This window comes from Talpa occidentalis, unplaced genomic scaffold, assembly GCF_014898055.3.
Source record: "Talpa occidentalis isolate TD23 unplaced genomic scaffold, MPIMG_talOcc4v2.1 talOcc4.2, whole genome shotgun sequence".
In the NCBI taxonomy this organism is placed as follows: domain Eukaryota; kingdom Metazoa; phylum Chordata; class Mammalia; order Eulipotyphla; family Talpidae; genus Talpa; species Talpa occidentalis.
In genome coordinates this window covers 139,518,192-139,535,188 of record NW_023602073.1, presented here as the reverse complement: position 1 = coordinate 139,535,188, position 16,997 = coordinate 139,518,192, and the positions used below count along the sequence as shown (strand labels likewise).

Genomic DNA, 16,997 nt, shown 5'->3' with positions numbered 1-16,997 from the left:
TCCTTCTTAGTAGTTTTCAATTTCCTGACTATACCCTTCTCCCTGGAACTAAATCTCACTTTTTCTTTTTCTGTTGGGACTTGGGCCCAAACTTTCTTTCCTGCTGCAAAATCTCATGGCAGGAATCCCTTCTTGAATAAAATCTTCCTGGCTGGCTATCTTTAATAAGTGTCATGGAATTGCTCCTTTGACAACCATTAGTCCTTTAAAAAGGTTGGCTAAGACTTTGTTTTGAAAAAAGTTGATCTGAGATGTCAGTTTGCTTACATTTCAAATACAACAAGGATGGTCTGGTCAGGTCTGGCATAGAATTTTTCTGGATGCTATCAATACACTCTTTGATTCAGCTGTCTCTTTGGTGAATGCTCTTAGCATTATAATGATGGGGAAGGATTGATTTCTAAAACAGAGCTATGATTTTAAAGATATTAAGGAGGAAAGTTTTGGTAGATAGGATCATTTCTTGACTTGTTAAGATGTTAAGTTTGTTGGGGCATGTTTTGTGGGCTCTGCAACAGGACAGTACTACAATCTGACCATCAATTAAAGAGTCCTCAAGTGGACAGGGTTGAGACAATGGACACGGGCTTGGCAATCAAAACAGAGAGGCCCTTGCCATGTTTTTCTGTTTGCTAGGGGAGCTACCATGTTATCCACCCCCAGTTAATGCAGCCACCTTGGACTAGCTACTGGGAGCTCAGGTGAAGCTCTATGACCGGAAGGCAGCAGGGGTCAGAAAGCAGAAAGGACTCTTGCTTCTCCGGCTTTGACTCACCCCCAGACCTTGGAAGGAGAATTATGGAGAAGAGACATGCAGAGGCGCTTGACAGAGACACACGTGGGTGAGAGACGTGTGGGGAGGCTGACAAAGGCAGCTGTCACTTTGATGCTGTATTTCCCAATGTTCCAGTTCTCTGGGTCCAGGCTTACCCTTTCTTGCAGTTCCCTGCCTGAAGGTACCTGTGACTTGTGGCAAGCTTTAGGGCCTCAGTGGCCCTGCTTTGGGCCAAATGTGTTTGGCTGGGCATTTACCAATAAGGGGATGAGTAATTTGGAAAGTTTTACTGGGAAACTATTATTAGGAGAATCCTTTTTGCTCCCCTCTCTGTATATACGCACTAATCCATTAGAGATATCACACGCTGACTCTGCTTCCTTTGTCTTTCTGCAGCAGATGGCAGAATTCTATGTTGGAGTTTGCACCCCGTAAGTTTGGAGGCCCTTGGCCCCTCAGTCATGTCCTAAAATTTTTGAGATTGAGTCTGAGAATAACGAATGGTAGGATTGTTGTGAAATAATTTAATTAAGTACTTTAATTAACTAGATGAGCTATATGAGCTATATAAGAAAAGCATAAAGCCACGAGGTTTTAGCACATGGGTATTTAGGGGCTGTGATCTGTTTTTTGCTTCAATGTGGAAGGAAAGGCTCTCAGTTTATAGGTTCAATGAATAGGGATGATCAGCAGCAACTTTCAATGTGCCCCATTGCTCACAATTTTAAGCAATAAGTTTGGATTCAATCACTCTCATTTAATTTAATAAATCAAAATGACTGCAACTAGTTGCCTGCTGCTGACCTGCTTTCCATTCTTTAAACAAATGTTCAGTCCACATTTTCAGATGGGTTTGGGTGAACTGGAAAGAGGGAGAAGCCAAACAGATCCTATCACAGTAGTTTGTTTTGCTTCAAGCACCAAAACAACCAGGTCTGTCTTCTTGTACTCTCCACATACAGACTCCGAACAGAGACATTGAATCGGGAAGCAAATGGTGATCACTTTTTTTGATCTGACAATAAAAGCAAAGGCAACAAATGTAAAAGTAACAAGGAGGACCACATCAAACCAAAAAGTTTCTGCACAACAGAAACACATGGAAAAGTGACTTACTGAATGCCATAAAATATTTACAAATCATACATCGAGTAAGGGGTTAATAGCAATATAAAAAAATCCAATTAAAAAATGGCCAGAGGATCTGGATAGACATTTTTCAAAGGCACATATCCATGTTGACATCTTGGCTGTGGAGGTTGAGGAATTAGTTTTTGAGATGATCTTAAGGAAGGAGTAACCCAGCTAGGTTTGTGTAGAAGGTACAAGATTACTTTAGCTGTTTCGCACAAGGTGGCTTGGAGATATAGTGAGATACTAGAAAGCTGTGGTAATAAGCTAAGTGGGGTGTCTGAAGCCAAGCAGTTACTTTGGGAAAGGGAGTGAAGAGGTGAAATGTAGGGATATTTAGGAAGCAACTTGCAAAACAAAACCCAGAGACACTGCAATTAAGATTCCTATGACTCTGAAACACTATTTTGCCCAAGATAGATTGAAGTCCAGTCTTCGCTGACATAGCTATTGAGGAGTGCAGTTCCTGCAAGATAAACTCTTGATTTGGCAAGAAAGACTGAGAGACTGGACTCAGGTACACTTCCCATTATAAATATTCTTTACAACCAGAGTCTATTATTTTCAAAGAGATTTAAATCCTGGGGTGCTTTGAGCTACTAACTCATAGTGCTATTTTGGAATGGCAGAAAAGAAAATAGTTTTTAAGAAGGTAGGATTGGGAGGGTGTTGCTTTCTGAACACAGAAATGTGTGTGGAGAAGATCTTTGGGAGGAAAATTTTTTATTTTGGTGAATTATTTTTTCTGGCTCAAAGTTATCTTTAGAGGCAGTAAATCTGCAGAGGCGCCTCATTATATCCTACTCTCCAAGGGCACCTGTCCAATTCTGGGATTATTCTTTCAAGATGCTTCTCTTGGGGGTTATAATAATCTGGCTAAACTTCACTGCATTTAAAATTTTGGAGATCGTGAAATACACAACAGAAAACACCAAATCCATCTTCCTCTTTCCATTTATTTATAGTTTTGTTCTAATTAATGACCAACCATTCATTGGTTTAAGTAAAATCTCCCTGTCTGGTTCAGCTATATGTGAGCATACTAATGTCCTGGATCTAGCTGTGAGCAGCATGGATTCAAAATTTGGCCTGTCTGTAATTCTTCAAACGTGGTCATCTTTCATTAGTTACTGATAAATTAGGCAGAATGACAAAAGTTTGAACTAATTTTTCTGAAAGATGGATGGCTTGTGACCATTACAGTAGACTTTCCTAAGCCTGTCCTGTAAATCCAGGGCCCCTCCAGCCATCAATGTATCAGAAAACCTACTTTAAAATCCGGAGCAGCAGGTTTGGGGTAAAGTTCCAATTTTTTCTAAAGGTCTAAAGGTGTTTGAAACTATTCTTGTAATAAATGAAATAGCTAATTATTCTCTCCTGCTAAAGAGATAAGCTCACGGCTAGTTTTCAGCATCTATCATAGATCACACACAACATTTATCATAAATCCTATATGATTTGACAAGTGTGTCATGGACCAGAGAAAAAGCTTAAATAATTTCCCTGGGGTTATAAATATGCGAACGCCGAAGCCATCGCCAGCATTCACAGATTTCTGAATTTCTAGTCTATTTTATGAGTGAGATCTGCTGTCATCCTTCATCCCATCCCTGATACAGTCAAGTGGAAAGAGGGTAAAGAAAAATAAAGGGCCTCTGGGATGCTTGTGTTGTAAGTCATCTTTGGTAAGTTTTAGGGGCAAGTTGAGAGCCCTGAGCCTGGTGAGTGCTTTTCACAGGTTGGTCATATTGCAACTAATGAAATTATGAATTAAAAATAATTCTGGAACAAATAGAAAGAGGTGCCAAAGCTTAATAACAAAGCAGGAGAGGAGACAGAGAAGTGTATAAATCAGGGAAACTCAAATGACTGGATACAGTCACCAGCCCAGGAATAACATGGCCACACATTAAGAGGAATCATGTACAGGAAAGAGGTTCACAAGTTAAGAGATCTAACTGGATTTCTAAAAATAGTGAGCCACTATCTACTGCTAATGTCAAGAACCAGCGCACTGAAGCACTGCAGACGGGGCTGTCAGATGTACATGCATATTCACACGTATGTGTATGCGGCTGTGCTCACATACAGACCCAGCGGAACTGCCAGCGAGTGTTTCAAATTTCTTTTGAAATTAAATTATGACACAAAATTAAGGTTATAAAAGTGCTTTTGAAGTTGGTGGCGAGGCCCACAGAGCAGGCAGTGCTGAACTTTGGTTTGGATGTTTGGGGATCTTGATCAAAGAGAAACAAAGTCTCCAGGAGGACAGGATGAGAGAGGGTCGGAAGGCTGCCAGGAAAGCTGAGGGTGTTGGAGGGTGAAGGCTCTGCCCTGGGGACTGGCACCATGCCCCAGGGCTCCCGGATGGGCCTGAGACAATGGCAAAGTGAGAGAGTAGAGTCTCTGAGTTTTGGGGGATGTGGGAGAGAGAGGAAGGGGGACTGCCCCAGGAGCCTGTGACCTTAGTCTCGGAGGTACCTGGGTGACAACTGGTCCACCTGGAGCCAAAAGGATTGTGGGAGAATGGGGACAGGGATTGTGGGAGAATGTGGGAGGAGGTGGAGAAAATGGATGGGGTGGGCGGGCTCCAGGTGTTAGAAGCTGCTGAGCCAGCTCTGACAATTGCTCACAGAAAGGAAGATATTTGCTATTGGATCAAGGAGTCAGTTGGGTATGAGTCAGGGAGGTGGGAGACAGGTTCACAAAGGAAAAGGTATTTGAACTACTGTGGACCGTCACAAGGAACAGGAAGGTACAGGTGAGGTCTGGGAGGCAGAGAGGACCAGGCCTGGGAGATACTGGGGCTGTAGCTGGGGATAACTGGGCAATGTGCTACGAGGTGACTATGTCTTGTCACTGTGCTGACACTGTGTGCCAAAGGTGGCAACAAATTTACAATATAAGGAATAATCCTTGACTTCAAAGAGCTTTTCTCTTAAAATGTCATTAAGTATTTCATGTGTGGTTTGAATCCCATTGTTTGCTGGGCTGCCCTCATCCTCAGCTGGAGACAGGTTGAAGCCACTCTGAAGGGGAGGGGTGATGCTACCTGGATTCTATTAGCAGGAAGGGTGGTGGGAGGGGACCTTGGAAGTCTGAACTCACCCTTAGTGAAGAATCCATCCCAGCTGAAACACTCAGGGCGAGGTTTTCTGTCACTTGGAGTAATGAGATTCACATCTGCAACCCAGGGCAACGGGCCGCATTGAGAGTATGGGAATGAGCAGAAGGGAGTGGCAGCCGAGGGCCCTCTCATCCAGATTTCTGATGGGGCTGCCTGGCACAGACAGCTGTGGGGATTCCCAAGGTCCTGTGGTTACCGATGACTTCACAACAGCTCCCCCCGCCTTTCCAGGGCAACCTGGGGGTGAGCAGCCTCAGCAGTCACACCATTAAAGGGAACCACAGCCAGAAGGGCTATGTCCAGTAGCAATCCCTACATATACCCACTGAGCTTTTTAAACAGGGAGGCTGGAAGTTCTACAATCGTGGGAAAGAACAAAAACAAGAATAGTTTTTCTTCTCCTAATGTTCATGGGTGCTTGCAGGAGTTGCTAAGCTTTGACACCGGAATCAGAAGAGGAAGGAGGTTCAAAGCTGAAGTAGGTGTTAGGAAGAAGGTGGCTTTGAAGAATAAGTAGAAATCAGGATTGGAGGAAACTACAAAGGAGACCATTCAAGCAAGAGATTAGCCTACTTCAGGGGTTAGAAATTAGTATTCAAGGGGCTATTATCCAAAATACATAAAGAACTGTAAAACTCAAAAACAAAAAAAATCCAAACAACTTAATTGAAAATGGACAGAAGGTCTGGATAGACATTTCTCCAAAGACATACAGATGGCCAAGAGACACATGAAAAGGTAAGTCATCATCTCTTCTTATTAGGAAAATTCCAGTAAAGACCACAATGACAGATCATTTCTTACCTGTGGGAATGGCTATTATCCAAAAGAAAAGAAACAATAAGTATCAGAGAGAAGGGAACCCATGTACACTGTTGGTAGGAATGGAAATTGGTACAGCCATTATGGAAAGTAGCATGGAGATTCCTCAAAAATTTAGAAATTCTTTGAACAATCCAATTATCCTGTTTCTGGATGTTTGCCCAAAAAATACATAAACACTAATTCTAGAGATTCACGTAGCCCCTTGTTTATTGCAGCATTATTTACAATGTCTTGGAACAACCTAAGTGCCCATTGACAAATTATTGGATGAAGAAAATGTGAGGGGTGTGTGTGTGTGTGTACCTGGCCCAGCAGCCAGGTTTAAAGTGCCCTCCAGGGCCCTTGAAATTCTCAGAATAGAAGGAACATACCTTAACATGAAAAAAGCCATATATGACAAACCCACTGCCAATATTCTTTTCTTTTTTTTTTTTTTTTTAAGATTTATTTATTTATTTATACAAGCACTGGGAACAGTCAGAGGCGCGGGAGGGTGAGAGAATTCACCAGAGCCAGAGCGGAGAGCAGAGCAGGCAAACTGATGAAGCACACTGCTGAGGGGAGCAGCGGGAGGCAGGAGAGGTCTGTGCACCATGTGGGACCCTCACCCAGCGGCCAGGATCAAACTGGCACTGAAGAGGCTGCGGGCAGCTTCACAACCCCGTGCTCAACCGCTGCGCCACCAGGGAGGCCCTGCCAATATTATTTTCAATGGCGAAAAGCTGAAGGCCTTTCCTTTAAGATCAGGAACAAGACAAGGATGTCTCTCTCACCACTGCTCTTCAATATAATATTGGAGGTTCTAACCAGGGCAATAAGACAAGAGAAAGACATACAAGGAATCCAAATAGGGAAAGAAGAAGTAAAACTATTACTATTTGCAGACAATATGGTAATATATGTAGAGAACCCTAAAAACTCCACAGAAAACTACTCAAAATAATCAACCAGTTCAGTAAAGTAGCAGGATACAAAATCAACACACAAAAATCAATAGCCCTCCTATACACAAACAATCAATATGAAAAAGAAGAAATCAAGAAAACCAACCCTTTCATAATTGAAACACACACAAAAAAAATCAAATACTTGGGAATAAACATAACAAAAAGGTGAAAGTCCTATACAAAGAAAATTATAAAAAACTGTTAAAAGAAATAGAAGAAGACACAAAGAAATGGAAAGATATCCCCTGCTCATGGATTGGAAGAATTAACATTTTTAAAATGTCCATCCTACCAAAAGCAATATACAGATTCGATGCTATTCCAATAAAAATCTCAATGATATTCTTCAAAGAAATAGAACAAATACTGATGAAATTCATATGGAACCACAAAAAAACAAACAAACAAACAAAAAAACCAAAAAAACACAAATAGCCAAAGCTCTACTAATGAAAACAAAGGAGAAAGGAGGTATCACACTTCCAAACTTCAAGCTATACTATAAAGCTATAATAATTAAAACAGCTTGGTATTAGAACAAAAACAGACACACAGGCCAGTGGAACTGAATAAAGAGCCCAGAAATAAAATCACACTTATATGGGCAACTGATCTTTGACAAAGGAGCAAAGAACATGCAATGGAACATGGACAGTTTGTTCAATAAATGGTGCTGGGAAAACTGGACCACCAAATGCAAAAAAATGAAACTAGACCACCACCTCTCACCGTGCACAAAAATCAACTCAAAATGGATAAGAGAGGGCCTCCCCTGGTGGCCCAGGCGGATGAGCGTAGTGCTATGAAGCTGTCTGCAGCCTCTACAGTGCTGGTTCGATCCTGGCCAGCTGGTGAGGGTACCACATGGCATGGCAGATCTCTCTTGTTGCACCCGCTGCTCCCCTCAGCAGTGTATTTCATCAGTCTGCCTGTTCTGTTCCCCTCTCTGTCTTTGGTGAATCCTCTGATCCTCCTGCACATCTGGCCTGTACCCCGGTTCTTGTATAAATAAATAAATCTTTAAAAAAATGATAAGAGAACTGAACATAAGACCTGAAACCATAAAATATATAGAAGAAAATATAGGTAAAACACAACAAGACATACATCGCAATAACATCTTTAAAGAATCATCACCCAAAGCAAAGATAGTCATAGAAAAGATAAACACCTGGGTTTACATTAAACTGAAAGCTTCTGTGCAGCAAAAGAGGCATTAACCAAAACAGAGAGACACCCCACTGACTGGGAAAAAATCTTTGCACTCCAGTCAACTGATAAGGGACTGATCATGAAGATATACAAAGAACTCACAGGACTCAACAGAAACAAAATAAACAATCCAGTCAAAAAATGGGCAGAAGAACTTAAAAGAATCTCCAAAGAGGAAATGCAAATGGCCAACAGGCATATGAAAAAACGTTTAACATCCCTGATAATCAGGGAAATGCAAATTAAAACCACCTTATACTAATAAGAATGGCACATATCAAAAAAAAAACAAGTAACAACAAATGTTGGTGAGGATGTGGTGAAAAAGGAACTCTCCTACATTGCTGGTGGGAGTGCAGACTGGTCCATCCACTATGGAAAGCTGTGTGGAGGTTCCTCAGTCTACTAAAAATGGAGCTACCATACGATCCGGCATTTCCACTCCTAGGGATCTACCCAAAGGACACAAGAACAGTGATTCAAAAGAACCCTATGTTTATTGCAGCACTATTTACAATAGGTAAAACCTGGAAACAACCCAGATGCCCAAAAATAGATGACTGGATCAAGAAGATGTGGTATATATACACAATGGAATATTATTCAGCAATCAAAAAAGATAAACTCATGCCATTCGCAGCAACGTGAATGAAACTAGAAGGAATTATGCTCAGCAAAATAAGCCAACAGGAAAAAGAAAAATATCAGATGGTTTCACTTACAGCAGGAATATAGGAGAACCAAATAAGACATCAGTGTAAAAAAATAATAACAGTATGAAACACAACAAAGCAAAAATGGACAATTATAAATCAGAGACATCCTGCAGGGGAGGAGGAGGGAGAGGGATCAGAGGAGGAGAGAGGAGCACAGGGGACTGAGGTGATGGTGCACGGGTGCATTGGGGAAGGAAACTCTATGGGGACTACACCTGAGGGGTTGGGGGGAAGCAAATATTGTTTAAAAATGAACAATGACGTAAAAAAATTTATAAATTAATTAAAGAAACATTAAAAAATATAAAGTGCCCTCCAGGTGATTCTGATGTAGGGTAAAGAACCAATGGCTTAACCTAAGTCCCTTATTCCAAAACATTGGTCTGGAAACTTCAAACAGAAGATTCCTGAACCATGGCATAGAGCTACCGTGGCTATGAAGGTTGTAGCTGAACAATTTAGATTAAAAAATTTCTTCATGTGATTCTGTTATACATCAAAATTTAGAAATGACCACCTTACTATGCCAATGAAGCCAAAATGAATAGAAAGATTTGGACTGATTGTGGAAAAGTCCATTTAGCAAATTATAGAAACAGCACAGACCCAGACTAAGAAGAGGAATTAGGAGGCAGACAGACTTGGGCCAAATTCCCAGCATTATCCTAAATCTTAAGGTCCTTCTCTGTAATATGGAAATAAATGCAGGCCTACCCAAGATGTTGCTATAAAGACTAATTAAGATAATGTTTATAAAACTGTTAGCATAGTGCTTGGCATGTCATAAAATCAACTGTTATTAGAATAATATAATATTCTTTTGGGTTTTTTTAAAGGAATTTTTTTTTTAAGATTTATTTTATTTATACAAGAGCTGGGAGTACAGGCCAGATGCGCGGGAGGGTGAGAAGATTCACCAAAGACAGAGTGGGGAACAGAACAGGCAGACTGACGAAATACACTGCTGAGGGGAGCAGCGGGTGAGACAGGAGAGGTCTGCTCACTATGTGGGTTGCTCTGAGGCCGACGGGGATCGAACCAGCACTGTAGAGGCTGTGGACAGCTTCATAGCGCTGCACTCAACCACCTGCGCCACCAGGGAAGCCCCTAATATTCTTTTGAATGAAAATGGATATTTGGTTGGGGGTCAGACAGAGGAATACTTTCAAAGCTACATGGAGGTTAGTAAGGCTTCGCGGAGAATCAGAAACAACTGAGTATAGTTTTATATAAATATAACTATATCTTAACATTTATATTAAGAGATCTATTATAAGGAATTGAATCTCCTAATTCATGATTATGGAATCTGAAAAGTTTAAAGATATGAAGTTGGCAAAATGGAGGCCCCTGAGAACTGGAGGTTTTATTCCCATTCAAGTGGGAAACTCCAGGAGAGTCCATGTGCAAGTTCTAGACCAAGTTCAAACACCTGAGCTGATGGTTTAAATTCCCATGAAGGGCAGAAGACAGGTGTCCCAGCATCAATGGCCAGGTAGACAGCTTCCTGGTCCTCAATCTAGTCTTATCCCCAAAGTCCCAGATCAACCTGATGAAGTCTGCCTGCAGTGGGGAAGCCAATCTGTTTTATTTAGCATCCACCAAATCAAACGTCAATCTTACCTAGAAGCTCCCCTCACAGACATACCCAAAATGTTTGACCAAATATCTGGGCACAGATAGCTCAGTCAAATTCACACACAAAATAAACCACCATAGTGAAAGCTTATCTGAAGTGCTGGGCATTTTTGGCAGATAAATGAGATATACAACCCATGTCAAGATGCTTAATTGGTTAAAAAAAACCCAAAGTTCAAAAGTTAGCTTGAATGTAATTACACTTTATTAATATTCATTTAGAACCACACAATTAATTATAAAATAAATCATGCATTTCAGAGAGCAAAGACAGAAGCAAAATACAGTATTTGACAAGAATTCTACTGGACCATCGGCATAATAGGGGCAAAGCACAATTTGTGCATTTTGCTCTCTCGGCAGCTGCATTAGAAAGGAGCCCATCCATCAGCGACAGAGTGCTGGAAGTCAGCAGAACCCAGTCTCAGCTGAGAGATTTGAGGGCTCGACAGTTTATAAAAGATGTAAGAATCGTGAGGAGGCACAGTCCAGACACTGAAGCCCATCTAATAAAGGAAATATTTTTAAAGGAACAGATGTCATCCCTCAAGATAAATGAAGATTGTGTCCTTTTATGGAAAGAGGATTATAGAAGCATTTGTCTTCATCCATTATCTGGACCTTGTGAAATACTTTTCATTAAGGACGAAAGGAAGTTTTGGTGCATTAGTAAGCATGAAGTGCTTTCAATATATAGCTTCATGGGGATGGTGAATGAATTGAAAATTTTGACTCTGTCCCCAAAGAAGTACCGATTTTTTAATTTTTAAATGTATTGTTTTTGGTTTTTTTTTTTTTTTAGAATTGGAGTAGCTATTAGTTAGCTATTAGAAATAAGGCGCTAGAAAAGATGATCGGACTCTGTCATCAAATTATTTGATAGCTGAAGAAATGGCAATGGTAGTCCAGTTAGACAGCAACTGAGAAAAACCCTCTGATTCTGATTGCTTCTCTCTTTCCACCATGTCCCTAATAAGACATGCAGCATCTAGCCAGTATCTCATGTGGCAGCCATGAGACAACGTCCTCAGTCACCAGTCTTCATGTCAATCATGGAAGCAGGGTGGTAAAGCTTTTCATCCTCCCTTTATAAATCAGCCCACTGAGCCTCAGCGAGGGAATGGTTTGTCCAGGGCCACACAGCCGGAACCCCACTCCTGGGAGCAGCCGATCTTTGGCACCAGTTCTAATGGTCTTTGAGTTTCCACTCAAGAGTGAAAACAACAAAAAATCATTGTACTTGGGGACAGATTTAGTTCTACTTTATCGTTTTAATGGCAACGTTAATTTTTGTGTGGTAATCTACAAATAAAGATCAATGGCAGGTTTTTTTAAATGGCAACAAAAGGATTGACAATGGATAAAGATAGTCAGCCCAGGTGGGCTGCTGCTTGGCTAATCAATCACTGTGGACTCAGCGATCACCTGCTCCTCTCTCAAGGCCTAGAGATGATGCTGGTGATTGATAAAGATGCGTGGAATATAAGTACTGAATGCATTTTTAGCCATATGACAACAGGATGTTGATTCTACCCCCTCAGCTTTTGCTCATTTTGATCTTACTGTGTTTTTTAAAATCAGAAAGTAATAATGCTTGTCACGAGTGGAACAATGCAAACATCCAGACTGGAACATCCAGTCTGGAGCACACACACCATCTTCGTGCACAGAAAAACATACACGTGCTCTGCTTGTGTTGCCAGAATGGATTCATACCATCTTCATCACTATCATCTGCTTTTCTTCTCTGACAATTTCTCATGGACTCTGCCGCATGTTCATTCAGGCATAGACCTGCTTTTCAGTCTAGTTTCTTTGTAAACACATGCATTTTGGACGATGTGTGTATGATTTTTTTTTCGATGTGTGTATGATTTTAAGCTAAGCCTTTTTTCTTTTTTGTCTCTCTAGTCTTTTCTTCACCCTTTCTTCTCTACACAAGGTTCCCAAACTGTGTCAACAAATTGTCATGTCTGTTTCTCCTTTCTTCAGTCCATGTTTCACATGCCTATGCTCTCCCATCAGATCTGGGGTACACGTTTCCCCCCATTTTAATATCTTTGAAACGTTGCTGTGTTTCAAAATTGTATCCTTAATGAAATATGGTGTGTGTGCGTGTGTGTGTGTGTGTGTGTGTGTGTCCACGCTAGGGGGGCTTTTTCCCCACTCTACAAAAAACAAGATCATGTTTTACCTACTTTGCTGCATTTTTCTTTCTCCTTCACTTTGTGGAAATCCCTTTAAGTGATAGAATTCTAATCTTTTAAAATATGTAATATAATAGATCCAATATTCCTCTAGTGATGAGTTTCTTCATCCTAGGGTTGTTTTTTTTTTTAATCTGCAACAAAAATACTGTAATAAACATTCTCATTTATATAGCCATGTACTGCTGCTGCTTTATTTTACTGGGATAAATTCCAAGGAGTGGTATTTTTGGTTTGAAAAGTGTTATATTTTTTATTGTAGTAGTGTTACCAGATTACTCGACATACTGGTAGTAGCAATTCACTCCTCTTCTGTTAATTCATCGCTGGGTAACAAACCATCTCAAATCTTCGCAGCTACACAAACTCTAATCAATTAAGTCATGAATTTGCAATTTGAAGGGAATTTAGTAGGGGGTGACTTTTTCTTCCTTCCACATGTGTCTGGACCCACAGCTGAGGTGATCTGCATGCTGGGGACTCACAAGTCGGAGTCAACCAGACCTCTTCCCCCAAATGTATTCATAGGGCTTCTCCGCATCATCTCCAAAACACATGTCTCTCCAACATGGCAGAGTCAGGGCTCAGGGGAGGCAGCAAGGTTTTATAACCTAGCATCAGGATCCTTTTGGTTCCTTCCTCCACATTCTATTTGTTAAGAAAGTCACTGCCAGGACCTCCCTGGTGGCGCGAGGGGTTGAGCACAGCACTGTGAAGCTGTGTGCAGCCTCTGCAACATGAGTTCTATCCCTGGTCACGGAGCTATCCATATAGCACAGCAGACCTCTCTTGTCTGGCCTGCTGCTCCCCTCAGCAGTGTACTTCAGTCAGTCTGCCTGTTCTGTTCCCCACTCTGCCTCTGGCGAATCTGCTCACTCTCCATGCCCCCATGCCTCTGGTCTATGTTCTTGTATGCATACATAAATAAATCTTTTTTTTTTAAAAAAAGGTCACTGCTGATCGCTCACAGTCCAGGGAAAGAGGGGTGCATGAGCCATAGAACTCCACAATGAGTAGAGTGCCTGCTCCTGAAATTTCTCCACCCTGGATCTTATTCTTTAAAGTTTTTTCAACGTGTCAGGTAAAAACTGAAAATTTCGGACCTCCGTCATGTACAGGACATCTGATACGGTTATTGGCCAGGTGAATCCCTCCATTTATGAAATACCCCACTCATGAATTAGCTTGTTTGGAGTTGTTTATTACTTTAATAATCAGTAGGAACTTCCCATCTATGAGAAGTGTCACTTTTTAATCTAGTCACATGTGTTGCAAATATTTTTTCTACGTATTTAAAAAATTTGACTTTTGTGGTGTATTTTGCTGTCTAAAAATAAAACTTTGTGTCTATATAGAGATAAATACATCTGCCTATTCTTCAATGGATTTAAATTCCTGTAATGTTAAGGAAAATAATCTCCCCCAAATTATACATATTCAAAAATTCCCTCTAGTATTTTTATTTATGTGTTTATTATTTTAACTGATACCTTGAAACTTTTAGCCGAAAGTGGGGTAAATAGAAGGCCATGTGACAGTGAAGCTATTGTGGGAAAACCAAGCAAGAAAGAGCAGTGTTTCATTTGTTTGACATCTATTCAGCACCTGCATGTATCTGGGACTTTGTAGTTGCGGGAGATGTGGGACAAAGCACTACAGCTAAGCTCCCTGCTTCTGCACGTTATTGGTTTGGTCTGAATGTGGGTGTCCATCAGAATTCACCTGCAGACATTCTAATGCCTGATGTGATGGTGCTAGGAAGTGGGCCTTTTGGGGGTGAGGAGGGTGAGGAGGTCATGCACCAGAACTCCTGCATCCAGGACTGTGAAAAATAAATTTCAGTTTTTAAAGTCACCCCACGTGTGATATTTTGTTATAGTATCCCGGATGGACTAAGATACTTGCCTTCTAGCAAGAGAAAGGAAGTCAACAACTGAAGGCAAATGAACACAGATTTTCAGAGAAGAGAAAGAAGGCCATCAGCGGTGAGTAAAGAATGAAGAGACAGTGCAGGCAGGGACAGACCTTGAGGGTCCTGAAGGCCCCAGAAAGGAATCTGGCTTTTTGTTGGTTATGTGTCTCCATTCAGTACCTAAATCATAGAGTAGGTATAGTTTGATTTGCATTGTTTAAAGAACACAGTTATTGCTATAGGGAAAATGGACTGTAGGTAGGGAAGAGTGGACATAGGGAGACCAATCAGAATTTTACAGCCTTGGAGAAGGGTAGCTTCCATGGAGGAGAGAAGTAGGTGGGTTGGGGGGAGAGTTTGGAATGAGAAGTGACAGTGCTAGCTCATGGCCTGGATAGGCAGGGAAGCGTAAAGACAGGTGCCTTGAGGAAGGCAGTGGTATCATTGATTGAGGGGGAAAAGCCCTGATGGAGGACTGTTTTGGTGGAGAAGGCAAGCAAATATTCTGGGTTTTCTGTTTTTTAAATTATTATTGAAATCAAATTTACAGAACATAAAATTAACCACATAAAATAAACAATTTAGTAACTTACTGCATCAGCAATGTTGGTAGCCACCACGTCCATCCAGTTCCAAGATGTGAAACCTCTGCTGTGAACATGTGCACTGTGTGATGTCCAGATGAGGAGGCCACTGCACCCCCTGCTGTTCATAGGGAGATCGTGGCTGAAGGTTGACCTTTTGGAGTCCTGGTATTCCCAGTCCTGACCACTGGGATTCCTTAGGGGGTGAGTGTGTGCAGAGAAGAGGGAGAGACAGGAAAAAATTTCTCTTCTGGGGAACACCTAAACACACAATTAAAAATAATTTTTAAAATGGTTTAAAAAGCAGGTGGTTATTGTGGGGATCTTCCCACAGAGAATTTCCTAGTGGGGTTCGCCATGGGGAGTCCTGGGTTTCTGGGGTTAGTCATGTTCCCGGTGTCTTTGGGTGGCTCTGGCTGAACACCTTTGTGTGTACTCTGGTCATGAGACTTTCGGGGCTGCTCTGCCCTGGGGTGCTCTGCCATGTGGGATAGAGGTAAACCCGCCACGAGGTCTGCAGTCATCTTTTGAACTATGACAACCACCTAACATCATGCAGTTCAGATTGGGTGACATTCAAGGGCTAAATTTAGGGATTGGGCTTCCTCTCCCATTTGTTAATGAGTATAAGGGAACCTACCCTTATTTTCCCCCTTATAATCAAGTTATTAGAAATCATGCTCGAACTTAATATTCAGATCAATTACTCATACATGCACTTATGCTTAGACAATGTCAGATTTCATCCACTCTAGCAGTCCTGCTGGAACTCACCCAGAGCAGCCCTGGGCTTCTCTCCAGTCTGTGGCCAGAGCCCCTGCAGCCAGGAGTCTCCACATGTCGGTTCTGATCTCAGCCTCCTCCCTCCTCCCTTGCAGGGAGTACTTGACTTTGAACTCCAGTCTGTGTGCTCACCAGACCCTCCAGTCTTGCCTGGGTCACCGCAGCCCTAATGGCTTGTATGGGCCCTGTTTCAATTTCACTTTCCCAAATGAATTGACATGGTTTGAAATATATGTATGCTTAGCTTCCTCTGCACAATTACCTCTTCAGCGCCTCTTCCTTCATGCTTCCCTGGCTCTATTACTCATCCTCCTACCTCTGCCCTGCCAGCAGCCCCAGCACCCCCACCCCACACTTCCAAGCTCATTTCAGACTATCCCAATGACTTAAGAAAAAAAAAAAACGATTTCTTTATTCATGTATACAAGAACTGGGGTACAGGCCAGAGATGTGGAGGGGGGGTGAGAGGATTCACTAGAGACAAAGTGGGGAACAGAACAGGAGGAATGACTGAAATACACAGCTGTGGGGAGCAGCGGGCAAGTCAGGAGAGGTCTGCTGCGCCATGTGGGTTGCTCCCCGGCTGGGGATCAAACTCATTTCATACTGCAGAGGCTGCGGATAGCTTCATAGGTTGTGTCTTTACCCCTTGTGCCACCAGGGAGGCCCCATCCCAGTGACTTTTTAAAAAATCCTCCTGTGTGATTAGTTCTTTCTTTCTCTCCTGCTTTAGCAAATGTCTCATTAGATTTCCATGTTCAGGACAGAGAGAAAAAAGCAAACTCACCTTCTCTTAAGTGCCAGTTACTTTTCAATATCCTCACTGAATGCTCCACTATTTTACAAAAGAGAGATGATAAGATGGATGAGGAGGTTTGAGGTATAAGGAAAGAGACTGAGAAACTTGTCCAGGATTGCAGAGTGGACCAGGACAGAATTTAAACACAGAATCTATATGATTCTAAAACTCCTGTGGTGGTTTCCTCATACACAAAGCTTCCTACACATTTTCTTTACTTTAACAAATTGAATTTTAAGTATCCAATGTATCAATATGTTCAAATTCTGTTGATAGTCCCCCAAAAGTCTTGTTGTGGGATTTCAAACTGCACACAGTTGATCCCTTAATGAACACCTTGG

General features: G+C 41.7%; 1 long non-coding RNA gene across 2 annotated transcripts; it reads left to right on the top strand.

The window, feature by feature from the left end:
* The first annotated feature begins 5,302 nt into the window (after positions 1-5,302).
* On the top strand, positions 5,303-15,349 carry LOC129146250 (uncharacterized). 2 transcript variants are annotated; one of them, XR_008552808.1, is made up of 4 exons: positions 5,303-5,771; positions 13,528-13,721; positions 14,458-14,563; positions 15,092-15,349. It is a non-coding gene; the product is annotated as an uncharacterized LOC129146250 (long non-coding RNA). The 2 variants fall into 2 exon arrangements; XR_008552807.1 differs by having other exon boundaries at positions 15,076-15,349.
* The last annotated feature ends 1,648 nt before the right edge of the window (positions 15,350-16,997 follow it).